The sequence below is a fragment of the Oryctolagus cuniculus genome, chromosome 8 (assembly GCF_964237555.1).
Source record: "Oryctolagus cuniculus chromosome 8, mOryCun1.1, whole genome shotgun sequence".
In the NCBI taxonomy this organism is placed as follows: domain Eukaryota; kingdom Metazoa; phylum Chordata; class Mammalia; order Lagomorpha; family Leporidae; genus Oryctolagus; species Oryctolagus cuniculus.
The window spans coordinates 11,742,567-11,767,761 of NC_091439.1; the positions used below are offsets into that span (position 1 = coordinate 11,742,567).

At 41.9% G+C, this 25,195-nt stretch overlaps 1 protein-coding gene across 38 annotated transcripts in view; it reads right to left on the reverse strand.

The window, feature by feature from the left end:
* ARFIP1 (ARF interacting protein 1) overlaps window positions 1–25,195 on the reverse strand; it is a 138,090-nt gene that overhangs the window by 103,293 nt on the left and 9,602 nt on the right. The window lies entirely within an intron of this gene.

Consider the following 25,195-nt stretch of genomic DNA (forward strand, 5'->3'; position numbering starts at 1 on the left):
TTAATGAAATCCATACATGACATAAAAGGAAATTTCTCCCATGAAACTGAGATCTTAAAGTGAAATCAAAATGGACTCCTGGAAATGAATAATTCAATAGAGCAAATAAAAACTACAGTGGAGAGCCTTAACAACAGAACTGATGAAGCAGAAGAAGGAATGAATATCCAACTTAGAAGACAAAGCACAGGAAATTACACAGTCAAACCAAACACAAGAAGAAATTAGAAAACTAAAAACAAAGTTGTGACTCTAAAGGATACTATCAAATGACCCAACATACGGGTTCTAGGAGTTCCTGAAGGCATGGAAAGGGAGAAGGAATTAGAAGGCCTTTTCAGTGAAATAACAGAAAATTTCCCCAATTTGGAAAAAGAAAGGGGCATCCAAGTACAGGAAGCACAGAGAACTCCTAATAGACATGACCAGAAAAGACTTCACCACAACACAGTGTAATCAAACTCTCCCCACAGTAAAATATAAAGAAAAGATTCTAAAATGTGCATGAGAGAAACGCCAGATTACTTTCAGAGGATCTCCAATTAGACTCACAGTGGACTTCTCATCAGAAACTCTGCAGGCTAGGAGACAAAGGCAATATATAGTCCAAGTCTTAAGAGAAAAACCCTGTCAACCCAGAATACTAAACCCTGCAAAGCTCTCATTTATGAATGAAGGTGAAATAAAGACCATCCATGACAGATACTGAAAGAATTTGTCACCACCCATCCAGCCCTGCAGAAGATGCTTAAGGATTTGCTGCCCACAGAAACACAGAAACACGGTCATCACTACAGAAGAAGGTAAAGGAAAGAAATCTCCCAGTAAAAGTACAAAAGAAACCCAAAGAAAAAAAATGGGTTTATGGAAAAATAGCAGGGCAAAGTAGTTACTTATGAATAGTCACCTTGAATGTAAATGGCCTTAACTCTCCAGTTAAAAGACACAGACTGGCTGATGGATTAAAAAACAAAACCCATCTATTTGCTGCCTGTAAGAAACACATCTTAGGAACAAAGATACAAGTAGAGTGAAAGTGAAAGGACAGAAAAAGATATCCATGCTAACAGAAACCAAAAAAGAGCTGGTGTAGCCATCCTAATATCAGACAAAATAGACTTTAACACAAAAAACTGTTAAAAGAGACAAAGAAGGATACCATGTAATGATTAAGGGATCAATCAACAAGAAGATGTGACTAACATAAACATATGTACCTAATTACAGGATATCTGGCTATTTAAAAGAGACATTAAAAGACCTAAAGGGAGACATGGACTCAAGGACAATATAATGGGAGATTTAAATACCCTACTTTCAGCAATGGACACATCAACCAGACAGAAAATCAGCAAGGAAACAGCAGAGTTAATCTATACTATAGGATTAGGCTAGTGAGCCTGCGGCACTGGCACCAATCTCTTCTTTCTAATATCAAGTAGTTTTCCCTCCAAACTTCGAGATTACTTCTGTGATCTTATTATTAATTTATTTTGAAGCACAAGTTGAACATTATTTCCTGTTTAATGCAAGACTTTTCATTTCAAAAGCAATTTTTACCCCTTCAATTTCATTCGCCAGTTCTTCAATTTTATCCTCGATTTGGTTTTCTTGCATGACTGGTTCTGGAGTTTTTTTCTTGATTTGCATCAACCATTAATTTATATTCCATGAGTTTTGTTTGTTATGCTCACAGCCTGAGCAGCAGGGTCACCTGGTCCTCGCTGTGCACCATGAGGCCACCAGCGACCTGCCACAGCCCACCAGTACTGCCTTTCCCTCCTGAGTAGCTGGGCTCAGTGGCTGCTTGCTCCTCCTGCTGCAGTTCACTGCCAGGGGCCACCAACGAACAGCACTCAGGACCTTCAGAAGCCACTTTCCCACCAGAAAACTTGAAGAACTATTTAAGGAGGCTTTTTTTTTTCTACAATCCATGCAAGAAATAATGAAGATTGGGATTAAGGTTGTAGAAATGGAAAAGGATGGATTCAAGAGGTACTGAGGTAAAGGTAGAGGAGATCTACCGAATGACTGGACATGGACAATGGGAGAGAAGACTAGAATGACCTACTACCCCTGTCCCCAATCCCTGGCTGGGGCAACTCACCAAGGAGGTAAAAACAAGGGCTGGCAATGCAAGGCAGCAGGCCCCGCAGAGCACAGGTTCAAGTCCCAGCTGTTCTAGAAGCAATCCAGCTCCCTGCTAACGCAGAGAAAGCAGTGGATGACAGTCTAAGTGCTTGGGCCCCTGCCACCCACGTGGGAGACCCAGATGGAACTCCAGGCTCCTGGCTGGCCTGGCCCAGCCCCAGCCTCAGCCATTACAGGCCATTTGGGGAGTGAATCAGCAGATGGAAGATCACTCTTGCTGTCCCTCTTTCCCCAAATCAATTAATCAGTCAATCAGAAGAAAACAACAGGAAGCTTACTTGGCTTGGACAGGTCAAAGAATGAGTCTAAGTTTGAGAATATTTATAAGTTATCCAAGTCTATCAGTACTTTTATTTTTTTTTAATTTGCCAGGTAGAGTTATAGACAGAGAGAGAGACAGAGAGAAAGGTCTTCATTCCATTGGCTCACCCCCCAAATGGCCGCTACGGCCAGCGCTGCACTGATCCGAAGTCGGGAGCCAGGTGCTTCCTCCTGGTCTCCCACGGGTGTGCAGGAGCCCAAGCACTTGGGCCATCCTCCACTGCCTTCCCAGGCCACAGCAGAGAGCTGGACTGGAAGAGGAGCAACCAGGACTAGAACCCGGCACCCCAATGGGATGCCAGTGCTGCAGGCAGAGGATTAAGCAAGTGAGCCATGGCATCAGCCCCATCAGTACTTTTGGAATTTCAAAATGCAGGGATAGGGCTCCAGGCTGAGGAACCCAATGTGGGAATTATCACTGCAGGCTTGTGTTTGACGCACACTGGTAACAGTGGCAAGAGGACCACTCAACAGAAGCACCCTATGGAACATTAAAGGAAGATGATACAGGGGAAAAAAAAATCAGGAAACACAGGAGTAAATGGGTCCATTATGCAGACAAAGCAGAGAAAATTATAGCAGAACTATATTTGTGACTTCATACAGAAAACAGAGGTTCTAAAAATGAGAAATACAATGATAAATCAATACCACTTTATGGCATAAAGTACAGGTTGAGCATCACTGACCTGAAATTATGAAATCAAAATCTCCAAAATCTGAAACTTTAATACTAACATGATGCCACAAGTGGAAAATTCCACACCTGACCTCATGAGATGGGTCACAGCACCCACCCTCACACATGTATTATTCATACACTTTTATAATTTGTTTTAAATAATGGCTGTGCTTAAAAGTTAGCTTACAATATACTTGAAAATTTAGGAATCTATTCACTACAAGCCAGTTCCAGCCACCACTGAATTATGTACAAGTTAAAAAAAAAAAAGTATTAGGCACACACTCACATAGTTCAATCTTTTAAAACATTCTTTAACGATCCAATATATGGATATCGCATTCAAGTTTATGATGTTACTTGTCTGGAAATAAATTAAAAGCATCACCATGAGGTGAATCTACATACCAACAGGAGATAAGACTTATTGTTATGTTCATGAATAAAAAGCTGAATACATTTTATTTATTCTTTATTTCTTAAAACAACAAGAAAACCAGGCTTCTTTTTTTGTTCCATTATTTCCAAGTACATTCTGAATCCACAATCATATTTAAAGAGAAGATGAAAACAGAGCAAATACTTTACATGACTGCAATACTACTTAACAGAAGGGGCCAACACTGTGACACATGGGCTAAGCTTATGTCTGCAGTGCCAGCATCCCATGTGGGTACTGGTTCACATCCTGGCTGTTTCTCTTCTGATCCAGCTCTCTGCTGTGGCCTGGGAAAGCAGTGGAAGATGGCCCACGTGCTTGGGCCCCTGTACCCATGTGGGAGACCCAGAGGAAGCTCCTGGCTGCTGGCTTTGGATCAGCACAGCTCTGGCCGTTGCAGCCAATTGGGGAGTAACCAGCGGATGGAAGACCTCTCTCTTTGTCTGTACCTCTCTCTATAACTCTGTCATTTAAATAAATAAATAAATCTTTTTTTAAAAAAAAAGTACATTTTTCATAGTAGGTGATTTTTCTGATTCTTATGTAGGAGAATGCACTTTAAAAGCAGAATTGCCTATAACACAAAGAGAAATGCAATACCAAAAATAGGAGCATGGGGGAGGCATTTGGTGCCTGGGACATGTACATCCCCTATCAGCAGGCCTAGTTTTGAGTCCTAGCTCCTTCACTTCTGCTCAGCTTCCTGCTAATGCACACCCTGGGAGGCAGCAGATAGTGATTCAAGTACTTGAGCTCCTGCCACCCATGTGAGAGCTAGATTGAGTTCCAGCTTCCTGCCTTTGGCCTGATCCAGCCCCAACTATTGAGGCCATTTGGGGAGTGAACCAGTGGATCAAAGATGGATAGTGTCTTCTCCCTCTCTCTCAAACCATATGAAAAAAATATATGTGAGTATGGAACTGACCTAAAGAGGCAGTAGATTATACAACTAAAAAGTGAAAGCTGGGAACCAGCTTCCTGAATCCTTTCAATGGGTATAAGTTTGGGATGAATTAACATGGCAATACCTAGATAAAGACTGTATAGTCACTGCTTCATTCCCAAAGGGTACAGCAAGACCTCTTGAGAGGCAATGGAATGATTCCATGCATCTTAGAACTACATAGGGAGCTTTTCAACACTCCACAGAGACCATGATTTAATTATAGGCCCCAGTAAGTCTTTTAAAAATACTTTTAAAAGCTCACAATATGATTCTAATATGCAGCCAAGTGAGAATCACTGTTATAAGTGTGGCCTGCGGTGCCGCGGCTCAATAGGCTAATCCTCCGCCTTGCGGCGCCGGCACCCGGGTTCTAGTCCCGGTCAGGGTGCCAGATTCTGTCCCGGTTGCCCCTCTTCCAGGCCAGCTCTCTGCTGTGGCCCGGGTGTGCAGTGGAGGATGGCCCAAGTGCTTGGGCCCTGCACCCCATGGGAGACCAGGAGAAGCACCTGGCTCCTGCCTTTGGATCAGCGCGGTGAGCCGGCCGCGGCGGCCATTGGAGGGTGAACCAACGGCAAAAGGAAGACCTTTCTGTCTCTCTCTCTCACTGTCCACTCTGCCTGTCAAAAAAAAAAAAAAAAAAAAAAAAAAAAGATGTTGCCATGTCCTCCACCAATGGCAGTACCAGATACAACATGATATAAAGTGCTATGGGCAAAGATAAATTGGCATCATTAAAAAAAAAAAAAAAAGCATGGCCTGGGCAAAAGAGGAAGATTAACATGTAAAGATTACCAACACAAATAGCACCTGGTGTACTTTCAACCCCAACCTTTGCTACTCTTTAAAATAAACAGTAAACATTACTATTGGGAAGGATCTACACAATCATTTGGTCCAACCTGTCATACAGATTAAAACCACAAGATACTATTATACACCCATTAGAATGTCCAAAATTAGAAAGACTGCCAAAACAAAGTGTTATCGGCCGGCGCCACGGCTCAAAAGGCTAATCCTCTGCCTGTGGTGCCGGCACCCCAGGTTCTAGTCCCGGTTGGGGCACCAGATTCTGTCCTGGTTGCTCCTCTTCCAGTCCAGCTCTCTGCTGTGGCCTGGGAGTGCAGTGGAAGATGGCCCAAGTCCTTGGGCCCTGCACCTCCATGAGAGACCAGGAGAAGCACCTGGCTCCTGGCTTCGGATCAGCATGGTTCGCCGACCGCAGCGCGCTGCCCGCAGCGGCCATTGTGGGGTGAATTAACGGAAAAGGAAGATCTTTCTCTCTGTCTGTCTCTCTCACTGTCCACTCTGCCTGTCAAAAAAATAAAATAAAAACAAAACAAACAAACAAAAAAAAAAGTGTTATCAAGTATACTAAACTAGACTCATACAATACTGGTGCAAATAAGACTACAGAAGTGCAAAGGACAGATAGAAGAATATTCCCCACAGCTTTAATCACAACAGTCAAAACCTGGAAACAACCTAAATTTCCATCCACTGCACTGTGATACAGTCACACAATAAAGCAATGAGAGAGCTGCTGTTAAAAAAAAAAAAAAAAAAAAAAAACTGGGAAAAATCCCACAGATATAATATGGTCAGCAAATAAAGCCAGAACCAAAGAGTATATACTGTATGATTCAACTGAAAATGAAAACCAATAAGCTAAGACTACAACAGGTAGAATATTGGTTATCTTAGCGGAGGGGAAGTACTGAGCCATGACCTTGAGGTAGAAAACATTTCTTACATAAACACAAAAAAACAAAAACAATAAAAGAAGACACTGATAACCTAGACTTCCTCAAAACTGAAAACTCCTTTTCAAAAGACGCCTAGAAAAATGAAAAGTCACAGAGTGGGAAAAAATAGTTGCTACACATATATGAAAATGATTAATAGTCAAAATATATAAAAAATAACTCCTGTAACTCTATATAAGAAAACCTAAATTTAAAAAGGAACTGTAAGAAATATCACAAAAGAAAATGCATAAATGGCAAAGAACATGAAAGATGCTCAACATCATTAGTTGTCAGGAAACACAAGTAAAAAGTATAATAAAACACAACTACATATCTACTACAAGGGCTCAAATTAAAGACTGACAGGGTGGGAATTTGGTACAATGGTTATGATGTCTTCTGAGATGCTCACATCCATATTGATATATGTTGGTTTGAGTCCTGGCTCTGCTGATTCCAGCTTCCTGCTAATGTGCACCCTGGGAGGCAGCAGGTCCCTGACTTCCAACATGGGAGACATGGAATGACTTCTCAGCTCCTAACCTCAGCCAGCACAGCCCCAGTTGCTGGGAGTAATCCAGCAAATGGGAGATCTCTCTCTCTCTCTCCACCCTTCAAATAAATAAGTAAAATAAACAAATAAAAAGACTACAATACCAAGTGTTAGTGCAGAGCAACTGGAACTTGTACACATTGCTAGAGGGAATATAAAAAGGCACTCACTTTGGAGAACTATTGGGCAATTTCCTGTAAAAGTAAATATAATGGGGCCAGTCCTGTGGCATAGCAGGTGCAGCCACCACCTGAAGCCCCTTATGGGCGTCAGTTCAAGTCCCAGCTGCTCCACTTCCCATTCAGCTCTCTGCTGTGGCCTGGGAAAGCAGTAAAGGATGGCCCAAGTCCTTGGACCCCTGCACACACATGGGAGATCCAGAAGAAACTCTTGGCGCCTGGCTTTGGATCAGCCCAGCTCTGGCCGTTGTGGCCACTTGGGGAGTGAACCAGCAGATGGAAGCCCTCTCTCTCTGCCTCTCTGTAACTCTGATTTTTCAAGTAAATAAATAAATTTAAAAAAAAAAAGTAAATATAACTTGCTTAGCCATTCTATACCTAAGCATTCACCAAAGAGAAATTAAAATATCCAACTTGTGTACATGTATTCAAGGTAGCTTTATTCTCTTAAGAGTCTAAAATTAGAAAGAAAAAAAAAAGTTTATCAGCAGGTTAATGAATAAATTGTGGTTCAATGGATTATTCCACAGGAATAAAAAGGAATGAACTGCTGATGCATGCAACAACTCTTGGTTAATCTCAAAACATTATGTTGAGACAAAATAGCAAGACACAAAAGAATGCATACTATATGATTTCATTTACATGGACTTATAGAACATACAACACTAATTTGTCATGTCACATCAGTGGTTGCCTGGGAGTAGAGTGGTGGGAGAATATGACTACAAGGGGACACAAGAAACTTTAGGGTGATACAAGAAGTCTGTATCTTAATGGTAACTACAGTTTCCCAAGTTTATACATTCATCAAAAGTCATTGGATTATATATTTTAAATGGACATATTTTTCTCACATTAAATTTTACTTCAGTGAACCACTGACTTATTATATTTAATGGCAGAGGACCTATCTTTTCTGCAAGCCCAAAATCCAATAACACAGCAACCGCACCAGTCTGATGACAGATGTGTGTGACCCTGATCATAGCGTCCACACCTACAAAGAGGAAGGGACTGACGCTCTTCAACCCAGCAGCAAAAGAAGTTGTCATTTTCCAAAATACATCTTGACCACAAAAGAATAAATTACTCCAGTATTCTCACTATAAAAATGACTGCATGGTATTTAAGTATGACCTACAAATACACCTGGTGTCTGTTTGTTACAGAATCTGAAAATCCCAAGTACTGCCTCTAAGAAAATACCAAAGTATGGTACAGCACGAAATACAAACATGAAGAAAAAAATCTCTGTGCTTCATCTAGCATCTTTGAAAACAGAAACAGAGGCGTAACTGGTTTGCCAAGTCAGACTTTAGCTAAGTATTATGTATATCTCATCTTTTTTGGCTGCCTATGCTCAGTCCCTTCCAATGTCAGGGAAAGCTTCCACATGAGCCTTAGGGAGAGGCAGAGTCTGCATGTCTTATACAAAAGTTCAAAGTCACAAATAAGCAGGCACATCTGGAACCTGAATGCTCAAGTTCAATTCATGGATCCTCCAGATACTAGCTGTGAACCTTAGGCAAGTTCCAAAAGCTCTCTGTCCTTGTAAAATGACAGTAGTACCTACTCATAGCACTGTCTTAACATAAAATAAAATACAAGTATATACAAAGTACTCAGAAAAGTGCCTAGCCTGTAAGTTCTGTACGAGTGACATTAACATTAGTGTTTGTTCCCAAATTCTAGGGTACTGCCCCATGACCTCAGTTCTGCCAAACCAAAGACACTAGCCCTAAACTTATAATCAAAAACCAATGTCAACCAGGAAGTTGGATGTGCAGGAATCCGCTCCAGGACTGCAACAACCACAGCAAGATCACACTGCGTGGTGAGCAGAGCACCAGCGGCAGCAGCCACTCCTCAGAGCTATTTGGCAATGCATCCTGCTCATGTGGTGCTAAGCAATGGCTGGCCCACTGCTGAGCCATGATTTGGATCAATATTCCCAGGTGTGTGGCCTGGATTCTGGTTTTCTAACCCTCTTGACAACTCTCTACCCTACCCCACATTCTCTTAGTAAACTGCTTTTCCAAGTTAATGATCTAAAACTGCAATATAAAAAGACCCTGACATCAGACTTACAACCAAGAAGTGGATAAACCGAAAAAGGTCTTCTAATACCTTTACAAATGTTTTTGAATATCAAGTGATAACTATAAAATGGTCTAGCAATTTTCGGAAGGTCAGAATGCTATGAAACTTGTTTGACAGCTTCATAGTTCCCTACTCTAATACTCACAGTGATCACTAAAAAGCTGACCTTCATGGAGCAGTTCCTATATGCTATGCTAGGCATGGTACTAAAGCATGTTACATGAATTATTTTATTTAACCCTCACTACTGGCCCGTGAGGTGGTTAAGTACTAAAGCCCAGAACAGTTGAAGAATTTAAATAATTAATGCATGCTCTTGCAAATGAAGTCCTAAAAGAACAGTAAAAGCTGATATTTAATAAAGACTTCCCATGTATCATGCACCAGTCTATATGTTTTTTTTTTTAAAGATTTATTTATTTATTTGAATGGCAGAGCGAGAGAGAGAAAGAGACAGATATTTTCCATATGCTGGTTCACTCCCTAAATGGCCAGAGCTGGGCAGATCTGATGCCAGGAGCTTCATCTGAGTCTTCATGGGTACAGGGGCTGAAGTACTTGGGCCAACTTCCACTGCTTTCCTAAGCACATTAGCAGAGAACTGGATTGGAAGTGGAATAGCCAGAATTCAAACCAGTGCCCATCTGGGATGCCAGTGCCACAGGCTACACCACAGTGCTGGCCCATCTGTGTTTTTCATGTTAACTGATATAATTCTACTTTCTTTGTGTGCACTATCTTATTTAACTTCACAATTTTCTGACCTATATACATTATTCCAGTTATACAAGTAAGACAACAGAAAAAATAGAAAATTCATTTAATAACACACAGTCAGCAAGTGACACACTAACATTCAAACCTAGCAGTGTGGTTTAAATTTTTAACCTCTACATTGCATTCCTTCTCCAAAGGTGACTTAAACATATCAATAGGCCCTACCAACCAACACATGTTTGAGTACATATAATTCAGACATTTATATCAAACCCACTGCTTTCTTAAGAGAAACTGTTATTTCTAGTCCCTTTCATGAGGTATGCTAAGAACAGCACCCATCTTAATTTACTGTTACCCTTCACATCCAACAACTTAATACTGAGGCATCAGCCTCCAGTTGTAACATTAGTGCTGTGTTCTGCCAGAGCCCTAGAGACAGCTGTAGCCAGGACCCTCCTACTACTAGCAGTCGGCCGGTGCAGTATCAAACTAGCACACTGGGAATCAGAAGTTCCGGGATACTGAGTTTGTTGAAGAACGACATCAAGTGCTATAATATACGCACTTATAGTTATTGATCCCAACAGCTCAGTGGTTTGAGGCTGAGGGCAGATTTGACCAGAGAACTTTTCAGCAATGTTCAACAGTGTCAAAAGTTGAGAAACTGTAATAGCCTGATGCTACAGGCCCCAAGGGTCTTAACATTTACTCACTTTACAATCATAAACATAGCGCATTTCAACAGTACTAGGTGAGACTAGCTCCACCATACCTGCCTTGGGTGGGACAAATACTTTGCACTGCAGCAGACTTTACCAGCACAATTGCAGTAACGTGACTCATGGAGCTTCTCACAGTTGACCTCTACCTATTTCTCCTGCTGTTTCTCATAACCACACTCCACACTGTCTCCCTACTCTCTTCAAACTCAGCAGAAGATCCAGTAAGTACATCTTCATCCTTAGGATACACAGTAACTCTCCTTCCTGTCAATTCAGTTACTCTCTGCAAACCTTTCTGTGACTGCCCAAGACCCAAGGCTAAAAAAATTCTTCAGGGCAGGCACTGTGGCGCAGCGGGTTAAAGCTCTGGCCTGAAGCACCGGCATACCAAATGGGAGCCGCTTCTAGTCCTGGCTGCTCCTCTTCCCATCCAGCTCTCTACTATGGCCTGGGATAGCAGAAGATGGCCCAAGTCCTTGAGTCCCTGCACCCACATATGAGACCTGGAAGAAGCTCCTGGCTCTTGGCTTTGGATCAGCACAGCTCCAGCTGTTGTGGCCATCTGGGGAGTGAACCAGCAGATTGGAAGACCTCTCTCTGTCTCTACCTCTCTACATAACTCTTTCAAATAGATAAAATAAATCTTTAAAAAAAAATTCTTCAATTTTTTTTTTCTGGGGCCAGCACTGTGGTACAGTTGGTTAAGGTGCCCCCTGCAATGCTAGCATATGGGCACCAGTTTGAGTCCCAGTTACTCCACTTCCCATATAGCTTCCTGCTAATGCACTTGAGAAAGCAACAAAAGATGGCCCAAATGATTGGACCCAAATTATGTGGGAGACCTGGATGAAGCTCCTGACTCCTAGCTTTAGCTTGGGCCAGCCTCGAATGTTGTAGCCTTTCAAACAAATAAATAAATCTGTTTTAAAAATGGCTTTTTTAAAGATTTATTTTTATTTATTTGAAACACACAGTTATAGAGTGGGAGAAGGGAGACAGAGAGAGAGAGCTCTTCCACCTGCTGGTTCACTCCTCAGATGGCCACAATAGCCAGGTCCAGGCCAGACCAAAGACTATGTGGGTGCAGGAGCACCTGGGCCATCTTCCACTCCTTCCCAGGTACATCAGCAGGAAGCTGGATTGGAAGTGGAGCACCCAGGACCCGAACCAGCACCCACATCCCATGTGGCAGCTTCACCAGCTATGCCACCATAGCAGCCCCTGGCACTTTTTAATCCTGAATACATATCTTGACATTAACATAACCAAAGACTTTACATTCTGCAGTTCAGCAATTTTAGGTGAAAATCATATGCAGGGGCTGATGTGGTGTGGCAGATAAAGCCACCACCAGCAACACCAGCATCCTATATGGGCACTCATGTCCTAGCTGCTCCACTTTCAATCCAGCTCCTTGTTAATGGCCTGGGAAAGAAGCAGAAGTTTCTTAAGTGGACGGAAGATCCTTTCTCTCTCTCTCTCTTTCTCTCTGCAACTCTGACTTACAAAATAATCTTAGAAGCCGGCGCCACGGCTCACTAGGCTAATCCTCCACCTTGTGGCGCCAGCACACCGGGTTCTAGTCCTGGTCGGGGAGACGGATTCTGTCCCGGTTGCCCCTCTTCCAGGCCAGCTCTCTGCTGTGGCCAGGGAGTGCAGTGGAGGATGGCCCAAGTACTTGGGCCCTGCACCCCATGGGAGACCAGGAGAAGCACCCGGCTCCTGCCATCGGATCAGCGCGGTGCGCCGGCCACAGTGCACCAGCCGTGGCGGCCATTGGAGGGTGAACTAACGGCAAAGGAAGACCTTTCTCTCTGTCTCTCTCTCTCACTGTCCACTCTGCCTGTCAAAAAATTAAAAAAAATAAAAAATAAAATAATCTTATAAAAAAAAAACCCTAAGGAAAATAGAAAGGCATCATTAACAAACGCTCATACAGAGATGTTGCTGTGGATTCGTTCTGAGAGGAGGAGCGTGGTGGGGGCAAGAGGCGCGAAGTCACCACATAGATCCAGGGAGTCGGGTGAAAGTGGGCCAGAGGCAAGCAGCTCGCAGACCCATTTATTTCATTGCTACAGCAGCTTATATAGCCAAGGCAGCCAATCCGGTCAAGGGGCAGTCTATGCCCTAACCAATCACACCCTGTTGCCAGGCAGTTTACGAAGTCATCCAATCACACCCTGTTGCCAGGCAGGCTCCGTTGTCATGTGGTTTCCAAAACCATCCAATCACAGCCTGTTGCCAGGCAGGCTCCACTGTAGTGTGGTTTCCAAAACCATCCAATCAAAGCCTGTTGCCAGGCAGTTTCTGTTGCCACTGGCCATCTTGGCATGGCCTTCTCATTCCACCACATTTTCCCCTTTTTGTTTATTTTTGAGCAACGGGAGGCATGATTCTTGGCCATACCATTGTTGATCCCGTTTCCATGTGGTCTCCGTACGCAGCTGTGCCTGTCTTAGGCTGTCCCCCAGGGGATCTTACCCGTCATTGACTAACCGGCCCTCAAACGAGAGACCACAGGAGTGCTTGCTCAGATAGGGGTAGGAATGAGGAACAATGGTAATTGGGAATGGCGTGATTGCACACAGGCTGTGGGCCATTTGAGTGGCTGACCAGAGCTAGTGGGGTATAAAGCAGTAGTGGATGTGGCTATGGGCAGTTTCTCAGAGTAGGATGATAGGGCAGGTGCATCCGCTAACAAGGCAGACTCTCAGTCTTGTTCAGCTGGTTCTGGTTGGCTGTCAGTTGCAGACTTGATGTTTCTGGCTGGTACCCAAATGGGCTGTCCCGCATTCTCTGGAAAGACAGAAGCATATCCTCAGCCCTTGGTTAGCAGAAGCCTTTCTAAGGGCGTTGGAATCCAAGGCCTGAATTCTGCATCCACTTTGAGATTAACGACAAACATATGAGTAGGATGGGGTCTAGCATCCTGGGGTGCCTGGGGACTGCCACAAATGTGGAGATCCTCATTGGGTGCAGATGGGATGACCTCGCATGGGTTATTGCCTTGAGGTCATCTAAGTTCATCCCATGAGTATTTGGGGGGTGGGCTGACTAGGCATTGCTGTGGTGTCTGCTACACTGTCATTTTCACTGTCGGAGCTCTCTCTCCCTAAGTCATCAACTGTTGCCTGTGAGGCAGAGGCCTGGAGTGTCAGGCTCTTATCTCTCACAGATTCATTATGTTTGGTAATCTGCACGGGATTCTGAGAGGGGGGTATCTTTCCTATGTTTGAGCGCTTAAGAGCGGCATGCCACGCCAACTCTAGCCAAAGGAAAGACACATACAGCACTGCTGCCATAACAAAGCAAATTCCTAGCACCTCAGTGGCTGATGGCATTATGCAGGGGATTCCCTACATTAGACGAACAGACAGTGGTGTATCAGATCATACGTATGTCCTGTGATTCGTTAGGTCAAGGCCGTATGCCCACACGGTATCTCCGGAGTGTCACCTATCTCGAGTGAGGGAAGATGACTTGGTTCCGAATTGTAAAAATCTTGGGGCCAGCACTGTGGTGCAGCAGGTAAAACCGCTGCCTGCAATGCTAGCATTCCATAAGGAAGCTCCACTGCTCCACTTCAATCTAGCTCCCTGCTAGTGTGCCTTGGAAAGCAGCAAAGGACTGCCCAAATGCTTGAGCCCCTGCACCCACATGGGAGACTTGGAGGAACCTCTTGGCTCCTGGATTCAGCCCTGGCCTTTGTGCCCATTTGGGGAGTGAACCAGCGGATGGAAGATCTCTCTCTGTTTCTCTCTCTCCCTCTAACTTTGCCTTTCAAACTCTTAAAAAATGCAAAAGAAAAACATACCAGGAATAAATTTCTTATATTACATTGCATTATTAGTGGCAAAACTTAGTTTCTAAGAAGCTTAGAAACAACAAAGCAAACTTTCTATATAAGATATAAAACAACTTGATCTTAGCTTTAGAGTTTCACAATAATATAAGGGACTGAATCTTCTAAGATACACATTGTGCTTTGATCCAGTTTATCACTAAGCAAGCCCAAATGAAGTGGCATATTATTAAGCTTAAAGTTTTTATGGTTGTTTCCTAAATCTACCACAAAAGTCTTCTGAAAATGCAATGAGAAGTACTGTGAAGTATTTCCAAATCTCAGGTCATTGACTGCTTATATTCAAGTATTTTGTTCTGCTATCAAGTAGTTATAGTTCTTTCCAACTAAAAGAATTCTTAATTTCAGTCAATTCTATACAAAGGACAGTGAAAACAGCAAACAGAGTGAAAGAAGAGAAGCCACAAATATCCAACTCTAATTGTTCTAGTTATGGCTTCAGACAATGAAAGTTGCAGTGCTTAGTGGACTAATTATGCATTTCAACAGAGACCATATTTTGTTCCATTACCAAAAAGCACAAATGCCTTCTGTGTCAGAAGAAATTATTCAGATTTTTGTTGGCCTACAAAAAGAAAGTAATTCTATTAAACTCATAAATCAGTCTTTGACACCTTCTTCTGTATTGGGCCTTCTTTTTAAAATGGTTAATCTTTTAATACAAGGTGTTAATTCAACATGGTTCCAAGGTATTAGGTGAAAAGGGGTCACACAAAGTTGCAGAAGAACTAATTAAGGTATCAACACACATGGATTTAAGGTCAAGCTCCGCTCCTATTTACACTTCATAGAAATCACTTCACTTCTGTGACTCCTTTTTCTCACTTAGGAGATTTTTTCCCTCACCTACATAGTATACAGCTATTGTGAGAATCAAATGTGAACTACTTTATAATATGAAAATATCACATTAAGACATTATGATAGCATATTGATTTCAGCTCAAAACCAAAAGGACAAGTACTAGAGTAGTCCTAAAAAAAAAAAAAAAAAAAAAAAAAAAAAAAAACTGGCATAAAGGGAGCATTCCTAATCTAAAAATCTGAAATCCAACAGTTTCTAAGCAACAATATGATACTGTAAGTGGAAAGTTTCATACCTGACCTGACCTGACAGGTTGCAGTCAAAACACAGGCACAGTAAAAAATACTGAATGAAATATACTGAATGAAATTATCTTCAGGTTATATATATAAAATGTATGTGAAGCATAAATGAATTCTGTGTCTAGACGTGGTTCCTATCCCGATATCGTATTATGTGTACATGCAATACAAATATTCTAAAACCCAAAACAATCAGAAATCTGAAGCATTTCAGGTCCCAAGCATCTCAGATGAGGAGCACTCAACCTGTGTTTCCCAACACAGCTATTCTCCGTAACCGTCACTACGGACACCCTAACTACACATTTCTAAAACAGACCAGGGGGGCCGGCGCTGTGGCATAGTGGGTAAAGCCGCCTGCAGTGTCAGCATCCCATATGGGTGCTGGTTTGAGACCCCGCTGCTCCACTTCTGATCCAGCTCTCTGCTATGGCCTGGGAAAGCAGCAGAAAATTGCCAAGTCCCTGGGCCCCTGCACCTGTGTGGGAGACCTGGAAGAAGCTTCAGATCAGCCCTGCTCTGCCTGTTGCAGCCATTTGGGGAGTGAACCAAAAGATGGAAAATCTCTCTCTCTCTGTAACTTTACCTTTCAAATAAATAAATAAACCCTTGAAATCTTAAAAAAAAAAAAGACCATGACCAACAGAGTTCAAATATGATTATTATTATGTTATGATTTATAGTCTTGGTTATTTCCCATTCATTCTACCTTAGCAATTTCATAGGAAGGTAACTCTTGAATCTATTATAAATGAATGAAGAAAGCAAAATCTAGATAATTACTGAAACCAAATGACCAGTATATGAGCACCATTTACTATTTCAATTTTTTGGTTTTTTTTTTTTTTCTTGGAGTATGTTGCAAACTTGTTTTAATCCATTGATGTCAATCCTGAGCTTGTCTTGTATTTTCATCTACCTGTTACCTACATAGTGCCTTTCAAATCTGCCCACCTTTCTGATCTTTTGCCTGTCACTCTCCTTTCTATGCCAAGCCAATCTTAACTGCTAGCTGCTCCAGAACTGCATTCCCGCCACTCTTCCCTCCCTCTCCCGCAGTTCCAGCCACAGAACCCTCCACCAGTCCTCTAACTTCCCAATCCTATGTTTGCTCGAGGGGTTACCTCTGAAAGGTTCTTACTCCCAGGTTTACACTCAGATTTCTCCTCAAACATCCTCTGCCCAGCAGACCCGTCCTTGAGCATCCTTATTAATTAGCACTCTTCATCACTCCTCCTACCATGTTTTAGAACAGTAAACACTACAGTTTGTTATACAGCAACCTGGGCATATCTTTACTATGCCTGCCACCTCCTCACCGTCAACACTGTAAAAGTCAATCGTTCAACTTGGCAGTCAAAATCCTTCCATGGGGGCCGGCGCCGTGGCTCACTTGGTTAATCCTCTGCCTGCAGTGCCGGCATCCAATATGGGTACTGGGTTCTAGTCCTCATTCCTCCTCTTCCAGTCCAGCTCTCTGCTGTGGCCCGGGAGGGCAGTGGAGGATGGCCCAAGTGTTTGGGCCCCTGCACCTGCATGGGAGACCAGGAGGCTCTTGGCTTCGATCAGCACAGTGCTGGCCATAGCAGCCATTTGGGGAGTGAAGGAAGACCTTTCTCTATGTCTCTCTCTCTGTCTATAACTCTACCTATCAAATAAAAAAAAAAAAATCCTTCCATGACCTGAACTATCTTTTTCCCACCACTATGCTTCTTCAGATACTCTACTAAATTGAACTTTACTATATATATATATATATTATATATATATATTATATACATATAATTTCTTTAGGCCTTTGGTCTAAAGGGACCATCATCACTCACATGCTCAAATGCATATACCTCCACTGGTATTCCTGGCTGGCGCTCCTCAGAACTGCCACAATTCATAAACTGTACCATCCATTATTATTCTGCATTTTATTTGAAACTTTCCTCTATTAGGCTACTATTTCTTCTTGTGAGCAAATCTGATCCATAAAACCAGAGGTACAAGTTAACAGAGCAATAAATGGGGGTTTTTTTAGTTAATTTTTTTCTTTATTTATTTGAAAGGCAAAGACAGGCAGAGACTGAGACAGACTGACAGAGGTTTTCCACCCACTGTTCACTTTCCAAATGTCTCCGACAGACAGGCCTGAGGCAGGCCAAAGCCAGGAACTCCAGCTAGGTCTCTCACACAGGTGGCAGGGATCAAATCCTTGCGCTATCTATCACCTGCTGCCTCTTAGAAGGAAGCCGGAATTGGAAGAGGAGCCAGGACTCCTGATCATTTGCCTTTTTTTTTTTTTTTTCTTTCAATTGTTATAGTACTCCCTGTGGATGCTGCACATTTGGGTATAGCTAAAAAGGGGGAATACCCAATATGGAGTTTAATGCTAATTTATAGACAAATCTGAACAATCCATTACTTAGCAGTGGCTTCCTTCAGATCACTGTCATATAAGCTTCACACTCTGTTGAGCAGGAAATTTCCAGTTTGGCACCTATGACATTGACACAGACAAAACAACTGGCAATCCCAGCATTCGCTGTGCTATCAATCTTTCATGAGCTCACATGCATCAAACTTCCCCTGATCATCTCTCAATAGTGTAGATTCAGAGATCTGATCACAGAAAATCAAATCCATGAACTAAGAAAATTACAGGGTACATAATTCTCTAGTTTCTCAGGACTACATATAGCTACAAAACCACTTTACCAAATAAACAGCCAAATTATTTTAAATCATAAAGAATGCTGAATCCTCTGCAATTAATACATATTTGCCAAACAGAAATCATCTTTGACTTTTAGGCTAAAAGAAAATTATCTAGCTCTAAATCCTACGTAAAGCTTGCCACACAGATTCATGGTATCTTGGCTTAATTAAAGAACTATTGTGCATGGCATTGTCCCATATACAGAAGTGGCAAACTGGTACAAAAACATTAACCGGAGTCAGAAGACCCAGTTGTCTTCCAGCCTTACCAATTCTAAGTTGGTAACTACCTTTCTTGAAAGTCAAATCTGTTCAACAGAAAAAGAAAAGAAAAAAGTTTTTCTACTTGTCTAGTTATACTGAATTACTCTAAGGATCAAGATGGGACAATATGAAAGTGTTAAGTTCAGGCTCTAAAAGCACTTTAATCTAATCAGGGAGAAGACTATACACAAGTAAAAAAAAAATTACAAGAAACTATGGTAGTCACTACACCGCAAAGAACACATCTTTATTCTTGAAATACACCGGAGGGAACAAATTTACAATTTATGAGTAGAATCAATATCACAATAAGAAAATAATACAACATGACCACATGGATTTATCCCAGGAGCACAGGATCAAGAGAATCAATTAGGATACCTATAAATATATATTATATTCATAAATCTAAGAGAAAACATGATTTTCTTCACACACACTGAGTGGAAATGTACTTGGCAAAATTCAATATTCATTCAAAATTCAACACTCAGGGAAATAGGGATTAAGAGGTACTTTCTGAATATAAAATAGATATATATTTTAATCCTATAACCATTTTCTATTTTATATAAAGAAATAGCAAAGGGATTTCCACTGGTATCAGGAGTAAGGCAAAGATACCCACAATTTCCACTACTACTCAACATTGTACTAGAGGTATTAACTGATCTAATGTTAAGAAAAATCAATTGAAAGAATAATAGGGGCTGGCATTGTGGCGTAGCAGGTAAAGCCGCCACCTGCAGGGGGGCTTCCCATATAGGTGCCAATTCAAGTCTCAGCTGCTCCACTTCTGATCCAGCTCTCTGTTTTGGCCTGGGAAAGCTACAGAAGATGGCTCAAATCCTTGGGCCCCTGTACCCATGTGGGAGACCTGGAAGAAGCTCCTGGCTCCTGGCTTCAGATAGCACAGCTCTGGCCATTGTGGCCCTCTGGGGAATGAACCAGCAGGTGGAAGATCGATCTCTCTCTCTCTCTCTCTCTCTCTGCCTCTGCCTCTCTGTAACTTTGCCTTTCAAATAAGTAAATAAATTAAAAAAAAAAAAAAAAAGTAAAACTATTCTGTATTTGTAGATAATATGATAGTATGCTTGAATAAAGTCCCAGGGAATCAATGGGAAACTAACTCAAAAATAAAAGAATTCTGTAAAGTCAGAAGATACAAAATCAACATGTAAAAATCAATAGTCTTCATATACAAAAGTAATAATCGGTACAAAATGGCAAAGAAAATCCCATTTACAATAACAGTGAAGATTAAATATTTAGGAATAAACTAAGTAGTGCGTAAAACCCATATGCAAAAAAATTTAAACACAAGACACTAAAGAAGACTTGAGCAAAAGAAAAAGACAACCCTGATTCTTGGACAGGATGACAACATCCAATGACATAAAAAAACAAGGCAGCATCTCAGTACTCATAAAATACTCAGAACATCCTACATATCTGTAGAGAAATGACTGAATAACTATAGTACATCTACCTATGCAACCGTGGAGAACACAGAAAACGTCTCTGTATCTGCGACAGAGAATTCCGGGGCTAACGGCATTCATGCCTTCACCGCAGCTTTGCTTCTTGCGGTTTCAGTTACCTATGATCAAGAGCAGTTTTAAAATATCAAATAAAAATCTCCAGAAATAATTCCTGGCTTTCATCTGACAATTGTGGTGAATTCCCACGCCCTGTCAGAGTCCTTGCCGGGGCACAAACATCCCTTTGTCCAGTGCATCCATGCCTCCCACATTACATTCAGCCACTTGGCAAATGTCTCAGTGATCAGACTGTCCCAGTATCACAGCATCACACATTCAAGTAACCCTAATTTTATTTAATAATGGCCCCAAAGCACAAGAGTAGTGGTGCTGCCAATTCAAGTATGACAAAGAGAGGCCATAAAGTGCTTCATGAGGGGCCATCTTTGTGGTACAGTGGGTTGGGCCACTGCCTACAACGCTGGCATCCATATGAGCTCCAGTTTCAATCCTGCCTGCTCCACTTCCAATCCAGCTCTCTGCTGATGCACCTGGGAAAGCAGAAGAGTGCTTGGACCCTCCCACCTATGTGGGAGGCCCAGATGGAGTTCCAGGCTCTTGGTTTCAACAAAGTCCAGTTCCAGTCATTGTAGTCATTTGAAGAGTGAATCAGCTGATACAAGATCTCTTTCTCTCTCTGTCTCTTCCCTTCTCCCTCTCTTTCCCTCTAATACTGCCTTTCAAATAATCTTTTTAAAAAAAAAAAGTGCATTTAAGTGAAAAGGTAAAAATACAAGATATTTTGAGAGAAAGACCACAATCACATAACTTTTATCACACTACAGTATAATTGTTCTATTATTAGTTATTATTCTTTTACTGTGCTTTATTTATAAAGCACGCTTTATCACAAATATGTACATGCACAGGGGAAAATAACAGCATATGTCGGGTTCTGCATTATGAGAGGTTTCAGGTTATCTATTGGAGGTCTTGGAACATATTCTCTCAGGGGAGTCTACTACACTGTTAATTGAAAAAAAGCCAACTGAATAAAGAAAAAGAAAAACCTATGGTATACTACACTTATGTAAGAATAAAAGGGGATATTAAAAAAAAAAGTTTCTGCTCATTGGACAAGAAGAAATACAACAAGGATAAGCCACAAACAAGGGAGACAGATTACCCACAGGAGCAGATGAGAAAAGGGTGGAAAGCAGTGGGAAATGGAACAAGGCAGGGACAAGAAGGGGGTATACACACACACACACACTTTGTAATAATCCTGACTCTTAGAAGCATAGGAATTTTCATGTATCCTTCAAAAATAAAAATTTCATTAAAATCAAACAACTAAAGCTATCCAGGATATGGTGGTAACTCAAAATAGTATAGGGACAGCACCAAATGAATCTAATCTCTATCATTATAAATTAACAACCCAGGAAAAGGTAGGAGAAGAGAGAAGAATGTAGATACCGAGACCTGGATTTCTCATTGTTACAGAAAAAACTTATAAATAAAGAGAAATGTTCAAATGAACCCTATGGCATTGAACTGGAATTAAAATACAACTCATGGTTTTTAATATATGTATAAGCATGCATGAGTTGACTTTCCTAATCCTGTCCACTGTGACCTAGAAGCAATGACATTCCAGTAACAAGAAGTACCGGATCTTGGTCTCTAAATACCATTCTCCAATAAAGAACCAAGGCTCTTTTAATAAGGCTAGGGCAGGAAAATATACAAGACAAGGCTGGAACATCTCCTAATATAGAAAATAAGAAAATTTAAAACACAAGTTTTGTAGAAAGAACCCAGGAATCAACCAGGAGACCCTAATGGTCCACACTAGAAAAAAAAAGCATCATCAACTGAAGACTGGATAAAGAAATTATGGGATATGTACTCTATGGAATACTACAATGGTTAAAAAAAAAAAAAAAAAAACATGAAATCCAGGGGCCAGCGCCGTGTCTCACTTGGTTAATCCTCCACCTGCATCGCCGGCATCTCATATGGGCGCCGGGTTCTAGTCCTGGTTGTTCCTCTTCCAGTTCAGCTCTCTGCTGTGGCCTGGGAGGACAGTGGAGGATGGCCCTAGTCCTTGGGCTCCTGCACCCGCATAGGAAACCAGGAAGAAGCACCTGGCTCCTAGCTTCGGATCAGCACAGCACCAGTCGTAGCAGCCATTTGGGAAGTGAACCAACAGAAGACCTTTCTCTCTCTCTTTCTCTCTCTCTCTCTCACTGTCTATAAATCTACCTGTCAAAATAAAAAAAAAAAAATGAAATCCAGTCATTTGCAACAAAATGGATGAAGCTGGAAAACATCATACTTAGTGAAATAAGCCAGTCCCAAAAGGACAAATACTATATGCTCTCCCTAATCTGTGATAACTAACAGAGCATCTAAAAGGAAATCCATAGAAGTGAAATTGACACTTTGAGAAGCAATGACTTGAACAGCCCTTGTCCTGACTGTTGAGAAACAGTTCTATTTTTTTTTTTCTTAATGGAGAATGGGAATGGGAGAGAGAGGAGGAGGTGGTGTGGAAGTCAGAGCAGGATGGCGGGTATGATGGGTAGAATCACTATATTCCTAAAGTTGTACTTATGAAATTTGTACTCATTAAATAAACGGTTTCTTTGGGGAAAAAAATCATAGAATAAATATATATAGAATGGAAAGAAGAAACTGAATCACCATCAGAGACAAACATCACTAATGGTACATGCAAGATGCATTTGATTGATAGATGCTAAAATTACAGGGCCAAAGTATGAGGAGAAACAGGATTTGCCGTCCCCAAATATCTCCCACAAGATACTTATCAGATGGGGCCGGTACTGTGGCATAGAGGGTAAAGCTGCCACCTGCAGTGCCGGCATCCCATGTGGGTGCCGGTTCTAGTCCCGGCTGCTCCATTTCTGATCCAGCTCTCTGCTATGGCCTGGGAAAGCAGTAGAAGATGGCCCTGCACCTGCATGGAAGACCCAGAAGAAGCTCCTGGCTCCTGGCTTCAGATTGACGCAGCTCCGCCATTGCAGCCAATTAGGGAGTGAATCCGCAGATGGAAGACCTCTTTCTCTCTGCCTCTCCTCTCTCTGTGTAACTCTGACTTTCAAATAAATAAATAAATATTTTAAAAAAAAAATACCTATCAGCTAAAAAGGGAAAAGGTGCAACTTCACAGTGGAAAAACATTAAACCCAATTTAACCAAGTCACAAGTAATTAGACATACTGATATGATGAACTGCTTAATACTCAAATAATGAATCGAGATGGACATAACAATATTTTTCTGGTATTCTTGCCAAAAATGCCAAAGCTTGCTCCAATCACAAGAAAATATCAAACAGTAACTAGGAGACATTCTAAAATGTAACTGATTAGTATCCTTCCAAAGTCATGAAAGACAAGCAAAGTATCAGGAACTTATAGACTGGTAGACTACAGAGAAATACCTAAATTCAATGTGGGTTTCTGGATGGGATTCTGGAACAGAAAAAGGACAGGAGTTGAAAATTTGCTTTAATTCTAAGCAGGTTTGTAGATTAATTAACATTACAGCAATGTTAATTTCCTACTTTGATAATTGTGGTTACATATAACGTTAGCACTAAGGAAAATATGCGTGTACTATTTTTTAACTATTATGAAGGTCTAAATTTGATCAAAATGAACGTTTTCAATAACTAAGAAATACTGAGCAATGGTAGAGGAATTACCCTTAGATGGAAGGAAGAAATCGCTTCCACTGTGCCAGAATGGAAGGAGGAAGGAACCTCAAGAGACAGTGAAGAGTGAGACGAAAAATGAGAGGAGGTTAAAGCAGTTCTTGCTGTCCTCTACTTGGGAAACAGGAGCTAGCATCAGCTCTCCTACGTTAAACAGTAGCTCCAATTAGGAAAGTATACCACCATCATCCAGCTCTAGAGAAGACCAAATAACCCAAGACAGACAGGAAGACACCGAATTGGACTTCAGAAAATGACAGACAGGTACTCGATCTGTGGTATTCATATTGTTAAGCACTCTGATTAACTTCACATTTTTAAAAAAGATATGCTCGCTCATAATTGATATTTACCTTCATGGGAGTGATATTTAAAAAGCTGACTTCTAATCTGTGCAATTCAAGATACACATTTTCTGACCTTTATACAAATTCAGTTATCTCTAAAAGTTTTCTTTAAAAACAGGATGATGAATTACTGCTACAAACTCCCATGAATGTTTAGGCCTTGCAGCTCTGTTAAACTGGAATCCAAAAATGTCTTAAGTCATCACTGGGGTTTTACATCTATGAACCAGTCAAAGGCATGCATTAACTAATGAGTGTAAAGACCAAAGGCTTACAAAGTGAATTACTAATTGGAATTTGTAAAAATACATAATTAATATCCCCTGATGTTATGATTCACCTAACTGTTCAGGGCTGTTTTGATTTTATTATATAAACAAACTTCTGATTTCTACAAAACCAAATAGAATACACTTATCCAAAAGGAAACCATGGAAGAACTTTTATCAGATTTTACCAGGTAAGAATTCTAGGCCGGCGCCACGGCTCACTAGGCTAATCCTCCACCTAGTGGTGCCAGCACACCGGGTTCTGGTCCCAATCGGGGCGCCGGATTCTTTCCCGGTTGCCCCTCTTCCAGGCCAGCTCTCTGCCATGGCCCGGGAGTGCAGTGGAGGATGGCCCAAGTGCTTGGGACCTAAACCCACATGGGAGACCAGGAGAAGCACCTGGCTCCTGGCTTCGGATCAGCACGATGCGCCAGCCACAGCGCACCGGCCGTGGCAGCCATTGGAGGGTGAACCAAGGGCAAAAGGAAGACCTTTCTCTCTCTCTCTCTCACTGTCCACTCTGCCTGTCAAAAAAAAAAAAGAAAGAAAAGAAAAACACTGTTTTGGCAGCCTGCATCCCACATTAAAGTCCTTGGGCGGGGGCTAGCACCACAGCTCACTAGGCTAATCCTCTGCCTGTGGCACCGGCACCCAGGTTCTAGTCCCAGTCGGGGTGCCGGATTCTGTCCCGGTTGCTCCTCTTCCAGTCCAGCTCTCTGCTGTGGTCCGGGAGGGCATTGGAGGATGGCCCAAGTGCTTGGGCCCTGCACCTGCATGGAAGACCAGGAGAAAGCACTTGGCTCCTGGCTTCGAATCGGTGCAGTGCGCCAGCCATAGCGGCCATTTGGAGGGTG